Below are 13,165 nucleotides of genomic sequence, written 5' to 3' on the forward strand. Positions count from 1 at the left end.
GCACAGTTTTGGTCTCCTTTTCTGAGGAAGGATACACTTGCCTTGGAGGTGGTACAACGGAGGTTCACCAGATCGATTCCTGGGATGAGAGGACTGTCCTATGGTGAGAGATTGTGCAGAATATGCCGATGCTCTCCGGAGTTTCGAAGAATGAGAGGTGATCTCATTGAAACGGACAATATTCTGAAGGGGATTGACAGATTAAATGGAGAGAAGCCCGGCTAGCTCAGTCGATAGAGCATGAGACTCTTAATCTCAGGGTCGTGGGTTTGAGCCCCACGTTGGGCGATTACTTTTCATTAAACTTTATGTTGCTTTCGCGGGTAAATATCATTAATGAACCCATGATCTTCTTTTGCACAATGATAAAAATGCGAACTGAGGGAGAGTTGATAATTTAATCAAACAATGAAAGCAGTGCCTCAGACCGCTCGGCCGTCCTTACTGTTAGATGCTCCAGTTACAAGTTATTACTCTGGAAAGTTTCAGACCGGGCGCTTGTTCAGGGCTGCTGGAAGGCCCAGTGACAGGGGTAACCTCTTCCCTGGGGTTTTCCTCAGCCTGTGCTCGGTGTACGGGGAGCTTTGGTCCGGGTCCGAGGTAGCTTGTATCCCAGGGATGGACAATAACCCTCTGAGCTCTGGAACTGGGGAAGAGCGAATAATTAATGAGTTGTTTGTGGGTTTCAAATGCAGCTTCGATCCGCTGGTGTAAACCGATAGTGTTGTTTCACAGAATGAATGAAATGCTGGCAGGGACAGTCAAAACTTCAAAAAGTGAAATTTAATAACTCATGAAACTTTAATCCTTGATGAAGTTGTATCCCCGATCTGATTTTACACAATCTGTATTGGAGGAGACTGGTTTTAAATGTGCATTGCTCATTCAACAATGTATCCAAAACAGCTTTTATTGCAGACAAGTTTTTGTTTGAGAAATAATGTTTCGGCGCAGGCTTGAACCGGGAACTTTTCACGTGTGAAGGAAATGTGATAACCTCCACACGACTGAAACTGCTGCTTCGCTCAGTGCCCAGAGAGAAGTGTTCAGCAACAAGCTGAAATGCTCAATCCCTCTCTCTGCAAAATGTTCCTTTCACAAACATTTCTCTGACCAGAACGGCACCAAACAACAATGTCCTCCTTTCAAAGTCATTAAACTCCCCAATTTCCACGTCTGCAATTTTAAGGACAAGGACTGAAAGCGCTTTGCGATCAGAAAATTGCAGGAAACCCTTTGCGGTTAATGACAGGGCTGTTGATGGTTGATTTCTGTTCACATCTTGTGTTATGTATTTAACCCTTGACAACCTGTGCACACCATCATCAGAGGGCCTACCTGTCGGATTCCCAAGGGATCCCAGTATCGCTTGGGAGCACGGTATACAAGCAGGCCACCCATGAGGTACCTGTACTCTGGAGTCTTATTAAAGGAGCTAAGGTCACAATTACTCAGTGTTCACAATACTAAGTTTCATCCTTTATTATGAGCGTATCAATTGGCGACGAGACAATGAACAACCACGCAAAAATGCAAGGAACAGTTGGTATCCTGCAGAAGTTCTCAGAAGTGGACGATTGCGAAGCCTTTGTGAAGATACTCGACCAATACTTCGTGGCCAACGAGCTGGAAGGCGACGAGAACAATGCCAAATAAAGGGCGATCCTCCTTACCGTCTGTGGGGCAACAACCTATGGCCTCATGAAGAATCTTCTAGCTCTGGTGACACCAACAACTAAATCCTATGAAGAATTGTGTACGCTGGTCTGCGAGCATCTAAATCCTAAAGAAAGCGATCTGATGGCGAGGTATCGGTTCTACACGTGCCAACGGTCGGAGGGCCAGGAAGTGGCGAGCTGTGTCGCCGAATTAAGGTGCCTCGCAGGACATTGCGAATTTGAGGGATTCCTACAACAAATGCTGCGAGACATTTTCATGCTAGGCATTGGCCATGCGATAATTCTTCGCAAACTGTTGACTCTCAGAATCTGAGCAAAGCCATAACGATCGGTCAGACAATTTCCACCAGTTCCTTTAAACACAATAACGTAATTTATTTCTCGTGGACTGGATGGAGGACCATGGTCCATGTAAAAAATTGTTATCGTTTTCCATGAACTAAATGTTCATAAAAGTATTGGAGTGGGAACTCACTGGATAACAGCACAGCTGGCAATGTTTGCGGAATATATTCATGCAGCCAAAACGCACAATGACAACCTGGAACTATGCGGCACTGAATCCTCGGGGAAAACAGTTAAAGGCTTCGTCCCAGGGTGGGCTCAAACCACCAACCGTTCAGTTAACAGCTGAATGCGCTAACCCATTGCGCCACAGAGACTAACTTAAATGTAGACTGCAAGACATCCCAAACCAGGGTGTCAGTCAGTTAAAGCTTCAGATTGCTCCGACCGGCATGGAACTTGTCCACTCTCAGTTGTACTTTTCCCAAATAAAGGGAGGGACATTCATTGTGGATGCATGGAAGCAGTCTGGTCCCGCACACTGCAGACACTTCCATGTCACCGCCAACCAGCTCTCCCACAACCGGTGTGATCTACCTTCCAGCCTTCCATTGCCTTGACTGTGACAAAGTATACTGATTGTCCCAAAGCCAGTCGTCGGTTTTAATTACTTTTCAGCTCCTGACTGCAGATATTCCTGTGATTAAACCTGAACAAAAGGATTACAGGGACAGTTGGATTCATCATTTCTTTGCTTGGTGAAATTTCAAAGATTGAAAGTGACGTACATCAACCCCAAACCTCGTCACCTACTCGCGAACCGCTACACGCTGCTCCCGTGAGATGGAAGCCTAGTTGCTGTTTCAAGCTTGAATACAGGTACAAGCAGAACTCATTCAAAGAAAGTCCAAGTCCCTGATTATTTGCACCGAACTCCTTCGCAAAGAGTTGAGGTTCGTGTGGGATGATTTGGGCACATCTTTCCCCACACTACAACACTTCAAACATAACTCAACGACTGTAAAGCGCTTTAAGGCATCATGAGTTCCTGAAAGGTGTTGCAGAAATGCAAGTCCTTCTTTGCAAATGTTCGTTGCTATTTCAAAATTGGCGGCAGAATAGTGGGCTCGGCCGGGATCTCTCGCAAATTTCAATTAACAACCCCGAAGCGAGAATCATGCCCCTTGACCAACAAGCTAACTTTTTGACAAACTTGGAGATAAGGTGTAACTTCTTTAAAAGCATTTTTTGTGTGTAGCTATTCTTGGCAGAAGGAGCACATGAGATCGATTCAGTGACTTTGCTTTTTCGACCTGTCTTCTGAAGCACCGCACAGTCCCACTCCGACAGTCAATGAGCTGTTGGGACGTTAGTGTATCCAGGCTGTGGGTGGCCACCCCGAGCGCAGCAGAGGGGTTTCTGCATTAGTTCTGGGTGGGGACAGTATTTCCCCTTCTCTCTTCCTCTTGTCTGCATCGTTGAGCTTTGGTTTCTCTATTTATTCCCCTGTCTCAGTTTCTAGTGTTTAAAAGGGAACAAAAGATGAAATGGGTCTCACTGTGGAACAATTTCTCTCGCTCAAAGTTAGATGCACGACCGTCGCGCCATGAGGTCTCGGCAGCTAGCCGTTGATATTCAAGTCCATAAATAAATATATATTTTTATATTTATACAAATTATCGAAGCTGTTCTCTGGTTGAGTGCTTAAGATCTCGAGCATTAAACTTCTTTCCATTCTCAATCAGTTCATCGCAGAAAAATAATTAAGGTGTGTGAGAGGATCAATGATTGCTGTAATCGCCATTAATAACCCCACTACTATCTGTTACAGAATGAGCTTACACACTCTCCCGCTTCTCCTGCCCTTTGCCGGACAGGTGTTCGGGGTTTAATTTTACAAACTGGGCGAGTTCGCTGATCGCGGGGAGACGGTAGGAGCCTCTGTGGCCCCACTGTGAGGATGTGGAAGTGAACACGGTGGCTGGGTGATCCGTGACATTTCTGTAAAGGGCAGTGGAGGAGAAGGATTGAGAACTTTCAGTGTGGGGCAGAAGTTGTTTAAGATGAAACAAGCACATTCCCGATCAGCACAGAGGGAGCTCACTGGTCAGCTCCCCTCTGTTGGGGCTGCTGTGCCAGAGGTTTCTGCAGTGCAGGAGTTGTCACGTTTACTTTATACGTGTAAGGTCCCTGGTTCGATCCCAAGTGGGAGCATTATGTTTAAACTTGCTGTGGATGTACAATCAGAGCTGACTTTCGTCTCCGAGCAAATACTGCCTGACCTGCTGAGATTTCCAGCAGTTGCTGTATTTATTGATTAAAGTATCGACTCTCCCTCAGTTAGCATTTCTTTCATTGTGCAAAAGAAGGTGATGGGTTAATTAATGATGCTATCCCGTGAACAAAACACAAAAGTTTAACAAATAAACATATGGTGACTGGCAGGTGAGCGCTGCTTCTGACACCCGGTGGGAATGGGCGGGGATTTTAAAGCCCCTTTTATTGCAGAACCTTCATATCGACGAACATCTCAGACTCCGTGTTTCGGCCTCGTGGTGCAGCAGTGGTGTGTCTGCCTCTTGATCAGGAAGTTGCGTGTTTTAATCATGTTGAGGTCCCTGTCCTTTTGGGTAATTACAGAATTAATATTTTCTTTGCTGTTTCGCAATAACCAGACCCTTGCTCCAAGGTCTGTCTCACTGTTTCCCCGATGTCAGGCAGAGATACGCCTGCTGTCCTCATTTACTTCATGTGACAGGACACAAAAGTTCAAAATCAAACTGCAGGTGGCCACACATAATATTGAGCAGTCAGGATGGCCGTGCGGTCTAAGTTGCTGCATTCAGGTTGCAGTCTGCTTTGAAAGCGTGTGTTCCGTAGTGTAGTGGTCATCACATTCGCTTAACATGCAAAAGGTTCCCGTTTAAAACCAGCTGAAAACGTGCTCAATTAAATATGAGAAACATTGAATAATGTGCATTTCTGGTTCAGTATTAACAAAGCACAATGTCTCCCAGCCCTGCTATATTTGCTGAATACCCTGTACAGTTCGGTACACATTCAAACTCTACAGTTTCCAGCCCTGACGGTGCAGAAAGCCGTCAGTTGAGTTGTGAGAGATTATTGACAGATCCTGCAGCTCTGAAAAGGAATGGTGTGTGAGAGGGGTCATCAAACGAGGCCATGTGGGTTGAATTAAAGAACAAAAAAGGGGCGATCACACTACTGGGAGTGAACTATAGACCCCCGGGCAGTTAGAGGGAGATAGAAGAACAAATATATGGGCAGATTGTTGAGAAGTGCAAAACCTACAGAGCTGTAATAGTGGAGGATTTTAACTACCCGAATATTGACTGGGAAAATGATAGTGTGAATGGTACAGATGGTGGAGAATTCCTAAAATGCATTCAGGAGAACTTCTTTATCCCATATGTAACAAGCCCATCAAGGAAGGGGCGGTTCTGGACTGGGTCTTGTGATTGAAGAGAGGCAGGTAGAAGGGGTATCAGTGGGAGAGCATTTTGGTGCGAGTGATCATACTCAGTAAGGTTTAGAGTAGTTATGGAAAAGGACAAAGGGGACAAGGAATAAAAGTTCTCAATTGGGGTAAAGCCAATTTTGCTGAGATGAGATGGAATTTCGCCAAAGTGGACTGAGAATGGCTACTTGCTGGTAAATCAGTGTCACAGCAGTGGGAGGCATTCAAGGAGGAGATCCTGAGGGGACAGAGCAAGTATGTTCCCTTAAAACAAAGGTGGCACTAACAAATCTAGAGCTCCCGGGATGTCAGGGGACATGCAGGGAAAGTTAACGATAAAAAGGGAAGCTTATGACAGATACCGATAACTCAATACTGCAGAAACTCTAGAGGTGCAGAGGTGCAATTAAAAAATATATCAGGAAAGCAAAGAGAGAGCATGAGAGAATGTTGGCAATTAAATCTGGGAAAACCCAAAGATGTTTTACAAATACATTAAGAGCACGATGATAAAAGTTAAAGAGTGGGGCCTATTAGAGTCCATAAAGGGAATCTGTACGCGGAGGTGGAAGACTTGGGTAGGATTCTTTATGAATACTTTGCATCTGATTTCACAAAAGAGAGGGGCGATGTGGACTTTGCAATGAGGGTGGAGAAGTGTGAAATATTCGATGAAATAAACATAGTGAGAGAGGAAGTATTGGTGGCTTAGCAGCTTAGAAAGTGGATAAATCCCCAGGCCCGGAAGAAATGTATCCCAGGCTGATAAGAGCAGCAAAAGAGGAAATAGCAGAGGCTCTGACCACCATTGTCCAATCCTCACTGGCTACAGGTGCGGGGCCAGAGGATTGGAGCACTGCTAATGTTGTACCTTTTTTAAAAAATGGAGAAAGGGATTGAGTAAATACAGGCTGGCCAGCCGAACCTTTTACAATTATTTGTAAAAATCCTGAGGGACAGGATAAATCTTCATTTGGAAAGACATGGATTAATCAAGGATAGTCAACATGAATTTGACAAGGGAAGGTTGTGTCTGACTAAGTTGATTGCATTTTTCGAGGAGGTAACCAGGAGGGTTGATAAGGGCAGTGGTATGATGTAATGTATATGCACTTTAGCAAAACTTTTGATAATGTCGCACTTGGCAGACTGGTTACGAATGTAAAAGCCCATGGGGTTCAAGGGCAAAGTGGCAAGTTGGGTCCAAAATTTGTTCAGAGGCAGGAAACAAAGCGTAATGGTTGATGGATGATTTTGTGATCCAGTGGGGTTCCGCAGGGCTCAGTGCTGGTTCCCTTGCTTTTTGTGGTTTACATCAATGACTTGGACTTCAATGTTGAGGGTATGAGTAAGAAGTTTGCAGATGACACTAAAACAGGCTGAGTGGTTGATAATAAAGAAGAAAGTGGCGGACTACAGGAAGATATCAATGGATGTCTCAAGGCGCTTTGCAGCCAATGAATTACTTTTTGAAGTGCGGTCACTCTTGTAGTGTGGGAGACACAGCCGCCAATTTGCACACGGCAGGCTCCTATAGGCAGCAGTGTGATGATGACCAGATCATCTGTCTCTGTGATGTTGATTGAGGGATCAATATTGACCAGGACACCAATCCTGGCCACATTGATCCACCCACCACTTCACACTGTTCTCCGAGGGACCAGCGCGATGATACTAAAACAACAAGCGAAGTTGGTAAGTTATCCATGCAGTCCATTGGAATCCAGCCACACCACCTTATACCACGGGTAACATCTCTCCATGGATTCTGGAATCTGGATCAACAAACCATAATCCCATCTTATAAGGAATTCCGGGAGGTTCTTCAAGCTTTATTCCATAAATGTGAACAGTTTAAGGTATTTAAACAAATACCGACATTTTTGGAATGGGCGTCTGGGTGACGTCATCAAAACCCTGGTCGTCATTTTGGAGCGTGAGCAGGAACATCGGCAGGGCCCAGGTAGAGAGGAGTGGGAAGGTCGGGGCGGATGAGCGGTGAGTGTTTGTGGCGAGATGCGGTGAATGTTTATGGTAGAGGAGCGGCGACAGATCGTGGAGGAGGTGCGACAGATGAGGGAACGGGGCCCAGAAGAGCCGAGTGCCCAGGGGCAGCACGGGCCCAGCCCACACTACGATATGTGTGCGCTAAGTCCGTGCAGCAGAGCTGGTCTCCTATCGTCTTGGTAAACCCTTGCCACTGGACCAAGACCTCGCTCTGTCAAGCCCGTGTGGTGGCTGATGTGCTACAGTCACCTCACGTTAAAAAAATCCACACAAAGGCATCTTCCACTCACTCAATTAGATTCAGGACTGGAACATCGGGTCCTTCATCGAAACACCTGTGAACTCATGGAAGCAAATCGTCCTCGATCGAGGGACCGCCTATGATGATGATGATCAATGTACTGGTCAGGTGGGCAGAACTGTGGTAAATGAAATTCAATCCGGATAAGTGTGAGGTAATGCATTTGGGGAGGTTTAACAAGGCAAGGGAATCCACATTAAATGGTACGACACTGAAAAGTGTAGAGGAATAAAGGGACCTTGGAGTGCAGGTCCGCAGATCCCTGAAGGTAGCAGGCCAGGTAAATAATGTGGTTAAGAAGGCATATGGAATACTTGCCTATATTAGTCAAGGCATGGAATACAAGAGCAAGGAGGTTATGCTTGAAATGTACAAAACACTGGCTACACCACAGCTGGAGTACTGCGTGCAGTTCTGTCACCACATTACAGGAAAGATGTGATTTCACTGGAAAGGGTGCAGAGGAGATTTACTAGAATGTTGCCTGGACAATTTCGTCTATGAGGATAGTTTGGAGATGCTGAATCTGTTTTCTTTGCAACAGAGGCTTCTGAGCGGAGACCTGGTTGAGGTGTATAAAATTGAGGGGCCTGGATAGAATGGATAGGAAGGTTCTGTTTCCCTTGGCAGAGGGGTCAACAACCAAAGGGCGTAGAATTAAAGTAATTGGGGGAGGTTTAGAGGAGATATGCGGGGACATTTCATCACCCAGAGGGTGGTGGGGGTCTGGAATTCGATGCCTGAAAGGGTGGTAGAGGGAGGGACCCTCACCACATTTAAAAGATACGTGGATGTGCACTTAAAGTGCCGCAACCTACAGAGCTCTGGACCGAGAGCTGGAAAGTGGGATTAGACTGGATAGCTCTTGGTCGGCCGGCGCGGACACGATGGGCCGAAATGGCCTCACTATGCTGAATCTTTCTGATTCTATGATTCTATTAATATAGATATATATATATATATATATATATAATATATACCATTATCGTCATTTTTCCTTGGTGGTTGGGTGGTTAAGATCTCGAGCACTAACCCTCTTTCTATTCTCAATCAGTTTATCACATGAAAATAATTGAGGTCTGTGAGAGGATGAATAATTGCATACCTCGGGAGCCTATTATCAGCGAGGGCAGGCATCGACGACGAGGTTCAACACTGCCTCCAGTGCGCCAGTGCAGCCTTCGGCCGCCTGAGGAAGAGAGTGTTTGAAGATCAGGCCATCAAATCTGCCTCTAAGCTCATGGTCTACAGGGCTGTAGTGATACCTGTCCTCCTGTATGGCTCAGAGACATGGACCTAATACAGTGGGCACCTCAAGTCGCTGGAGAAATACCACCAATGATGTTTCTGCAAAATCTTGCAAATCTCCTCGGAGGACAGATGCACCAACGTTAGCATCCTCGATCAGGCCAACATCCCCAGCATCGAAGCACTGACCACACTTGACCAGCTCCGTTGGGGGGGCCACATTGTTCGCATGCCTGACACAAGACTCCAAAAGCAAGCGCTCTACTCGGAACCCCTGCACGGCAAGCGAGCCCCAGGTGAGCAGAGGAACCATTTCAAGGACCCTCAAAGCCACTTCATAAAATGCAACATCCCCACCAACACCTGGGAGTCCCTGGATAAAGACCACCCTAAGTGGAGGAAGAGCATCTGGAGGGTGCTGAGCATCTCGAGTCTCATCGTCGAGAACATGCAGAACACATGCACAGGCAGCGGAAGGAGCGTGTGGCAAACCAGTCCCACCCACCCTTTCCGTCAACCACGGTCTGTCCCACCTGTGACAGAGACTGTAATTCCTGTATTGGATGGTTCAGTCACCTGAGAACTCACTTTTAGAGTGGAAGCAAGTCTTCCTCGATTTCGAGGGACTGCCTATGATGATGATGAATTGCTGTAATCACCGTTAATAAACCCGTTACTTCCTGTTACACACTGAGTTTACAGACTCTCTGGCTTCTCCTGCCCTTTGCGGGACACTTGTCCCGGGTGTAACTTTACAAACTGGGTGAGTTCGCTGATCGCGGGGAGATGGCAGGAGTCTCTGTGGCCCACTGTGAGGATGTGGAAGTGAACATGGTGGGTGGTAATTACGTGACATTTCTGTAAAGGGCAGCGGAGGAGAAGGATTGAGAGCTTTCAGTGTGGGACAGAAGTTGTTTAAAGTGAGCCAACACATTCCTGATCCTCCTCTCTTCTTCTGAGGCAGTCCCCCGGAGTCGAGGATGACTTGCTTCCACATCAGCATCGGTCCCGATCAGCACCGAGGGAGCTCACTGTTCAGCTCCCCTCTGTTGTGTTCCTTGTAACAGAGGTTTCTGTAGTGTAGTGGTTATCATGTTTACTTTACATGTGAATATTTCCTGGTTCTATCCCGGGCGGGAACATTATGTTCAAACTTGCTGTGGATGAACAATCGGAGGCGAGTTTCGTTTCCTGGCAAAAAAGCAGATGCTGCCTGTGCGGTACCAGAACTGAACACAGTCCCCCAAGTGAGGTCTAACCAGGGCTTTGTGTAGCTGCACACAACATCTGTCCCCTTGTGTTCCAGTGATACGAACATAAGAAATAGGAGCAGGAGTCAGCCACACCGTCCCTCGACCCTGCTCCGCCATTTAATAAGATCATGGCTGATCTGATCATTGACTCAGCTCCACTTCCCCGCCCGCTCCCCATAACCCCTATTCCCCTCATCGTTTAAGAAATTATCGATTTCTGTCTTAAATATATTCAATGTCCCATCTTCCACAGCTCTCTGAGGCAGCGAATTCCACAGATTTACAACCCTCTGAGGGAAGAAATTTCTCCCCATCTCAGTTTTAAATGGGCGGTCCCTTATTCTAAGATCGAGTTCTAATCTCCCCCACCAGTGGAAACATCCTCTCTGCATCCACCTTGTCGAGCCCCCTCATAATCTTATACATTTGGATAAGATCACGACCCATTCTTCTGAATTCCAATGAGTAGAGGCCCAATCTAAACAACCTTTCCTCATAAGTCAACCCCCTCAACTCCGGAATCGACCAGTGAACCTTCTCTGAACTGCCTCCAGAGCAAGTATATCCTTTCGTAAATATGGAAAGCAAAACTGCACGCAGTATTCCAGGTGTTGCCTCACCAATACCCTGTATAACTGTAGCAAGATTTCCCTGCTTTTATACTCCATCCCCTTTGCAATAAAGGCCAAGATTCCATTTGCCTTCCTGATCACTTGCTGGTGATCGAGTTCGCGAGATATGAAGGCCAGGTTAACATTAGTTTTATTTGATTATTTTCTGTACCTGCCATGAGATTTACATAAAACCATGTTGACTCTGTCAAATCATGTTATAATTTTCAAAGTGCCCTGACACCACTTCCTTAACAATGGATTACAGCATTTTCCCGATGACTGATGTCAGACTAACTGTCCTGTAATTCCCGGTTTTCTCTCTCCCTCCTTTCTTGAATAGCGATGTTACATTTTCTACCTTCCGATCCGCTGGGACTGTTGTAGAATCTGGATATCGTGGTGCAACGGTTACGGGTCTAACTCCCGATCAGGAGGCTGCGTGTTCAAATCAGTTAATTTAGCTGTTGTTCTTCCAGAATTGATATTGTGTTTGCTGTTTCACAATAACCAGACCCTTGATCTAAAACCTGTCTCACTGTTTCCCCAGGGGCACGTTCATGTTACAATGAACATTCTGAATCAGATGCCTGATGTACAGTGTGTAAAATGGGATATGGTTAAACAGTTAACATGCAAAGCACAGAACCAATTATTCAATTATCGACTTTCCCTCAGTTAACATTACTTTCACTGTGCAAAAGAAGCTGATCGGTGAATTCATGAAATTTGCCCGAGAAAGCGGCATACAATTTAACAATAATGATTCACCCAACATGGGGCTCAAACCCACAACTCTGAGATTAAGAGCCTCATGCTGTATCTACTGAGCTAGCCAGGATTATGTAAATCCCATGTCCCTGTCGGTGATTGCAGCCAGGCGTCTGTTGGTTTCGCTCCATTTCCCGGTGTTTCCCGATCCTGTCTGTCTCTCTGGCTCTGTTCAATCAGTGTGTGGCCACCTCCAGTTTGATTTTGAACGAATACCTGTGTTTGTGTCTTCAGTAAAAACAGAAAATGCTGGAAGCACGCAGCAGGTCGGGCAGTATCTGTGGAGGTGGGGAAGTGGGAATAACCGATGGGTTTATTTGCGGCTTTGATCTGTTGCTGGGAAGTGAGGCAGCGCTCCAGGATACTTTTTTTCGAGGTGTAAGCAGAGGTTTCTGTCGTGTAACGGTTATCACCTTCGCTGCACATGTGAAATATCCTCGGTTTGAGCATGGACAGAAACATTATTTTGGAGAATATTGTTCTGTGCAATACATTTTAAAAAGTCGCCCCAGGTTTCTTGTATCATGAGCGATGGGCATTTTAACTCACTCTCCTAAAATACAGTGTGTGTAAAATCAGATAGGGGATAAAACTTCATCAATGATTAAAGTTCCTAAACTCAGTAAAGTTCGGTTATTGAAGTTTCCATCGATGCATTGCATAAACATAATTGGGGTGTGTGAGAGGATTAATAATGGGCTTTAATCGTTAATGAGCCCATTACTTTATGTTATAGACCCAGGTTACACACTCTCTTGCTTCTGAAAGAGTTGAGACGCATGTGGGGTGATTGGGGCACATCTTTCCCCACATTACAAGGCTCCATTGGTACTTCATTGACTTTAAATCACTTGGGGATATCCTGAGTTATTGAAAGGCCACATAAAAATCCAGACATTCTTTGCAAAAGTTCTAACCGCAAGTTCAAACTGCGCCGGCAAATGGAGGCTCACCCAGAATTTGTTCTGACACACGACAACGTCCTTAATAGTGGGATTCAGCAGTTCAGCTGCTCGCTTAACATTTCCGTCCGACCTGGTGCTGCAAGTGGAGATGTGTCCGCAGTGTAGCGTTTCACATGTTCGCCTCACACACGGGAAAGCTCACCGGGTGGAAATATTTTGTTGGAACTTGCTCCTCATGCATGTTCAGGGTAGAGATTGTTCTCCAGTGAAAGGACATAAGATCATAAGAACGTAAGAATTAGGAACAGGAGTCGGCCATTGGGCCCTTTTTAAATTTTTCAAAATGATTCCACGCAGGGACCTTTGGTGTGTTTGGGGAACATGATAACCGCTACACTACAGACACACAGTGGTAGATGTTGTCTTCGGAACATAACCAGAGCTCTAACCAACACAGCTGGCCGATACTTCAGGAGCTGGTTTTACGAGAATAGAATGATGGTGCTATATTTAGGAAGGCTGTGAGAGTGGCAGGAATTGATCTCGTGTTTCCCAGACTTAATACATAGGAACATAGGAACAGGAGGAGGCCATTTGGCAGCGAGTGGCTAAGATCCGGAATGCGCT

The 13,165-nt window shown here is 45.9% G+C and overlaps 2 non-coding genes across 2 annotated transcripts; one reads left to right on the forward strand and one right to left on the reverse strand.

The window, feature by feature from the left end:
• The first annotated feature begins 215 nt into the window (after positions 1-215).
• trnak-cuu (transfer RNA lysine (anticodon CUU)) lies at positions 216-288 on the forward strand. Its single transcript has one exon. It is a non-coding gene; the product is annotated as a tRNA-Lys (tRNA).
• A 1,979-nt stretch (positions 289-2,267) lies between these two features.
• Positions 2,268-2,341, reverse strand: trnan-guu (transfer RNA asparagine (anticodon GUU)). The gene has a single exon. It is a non-coding gene; the product is annotated as a tRNA-Asn (tRNA).
• Between the last annotated feature and the right edge of the window lie 10,824 nt (positions 2,342-13,165).

Source organism: Pristiophorus japonicus, unplaced genomic scaffold (assembly GCF_044704955.1).
Source record: "Pristiophorus japonicus isolate sPriJap1 unplaced genomic scaffold, sPriJap1.hap1 HAP1_SCAFFOLD_75, whole genome shotgun sequence".
NCBI classification, from domain to species: Eukaryota; Metazoa; Chordata; class Chondrichthyes; family Pristiophoridae; genus Pristiophorus; species Pristiophorus japonicus.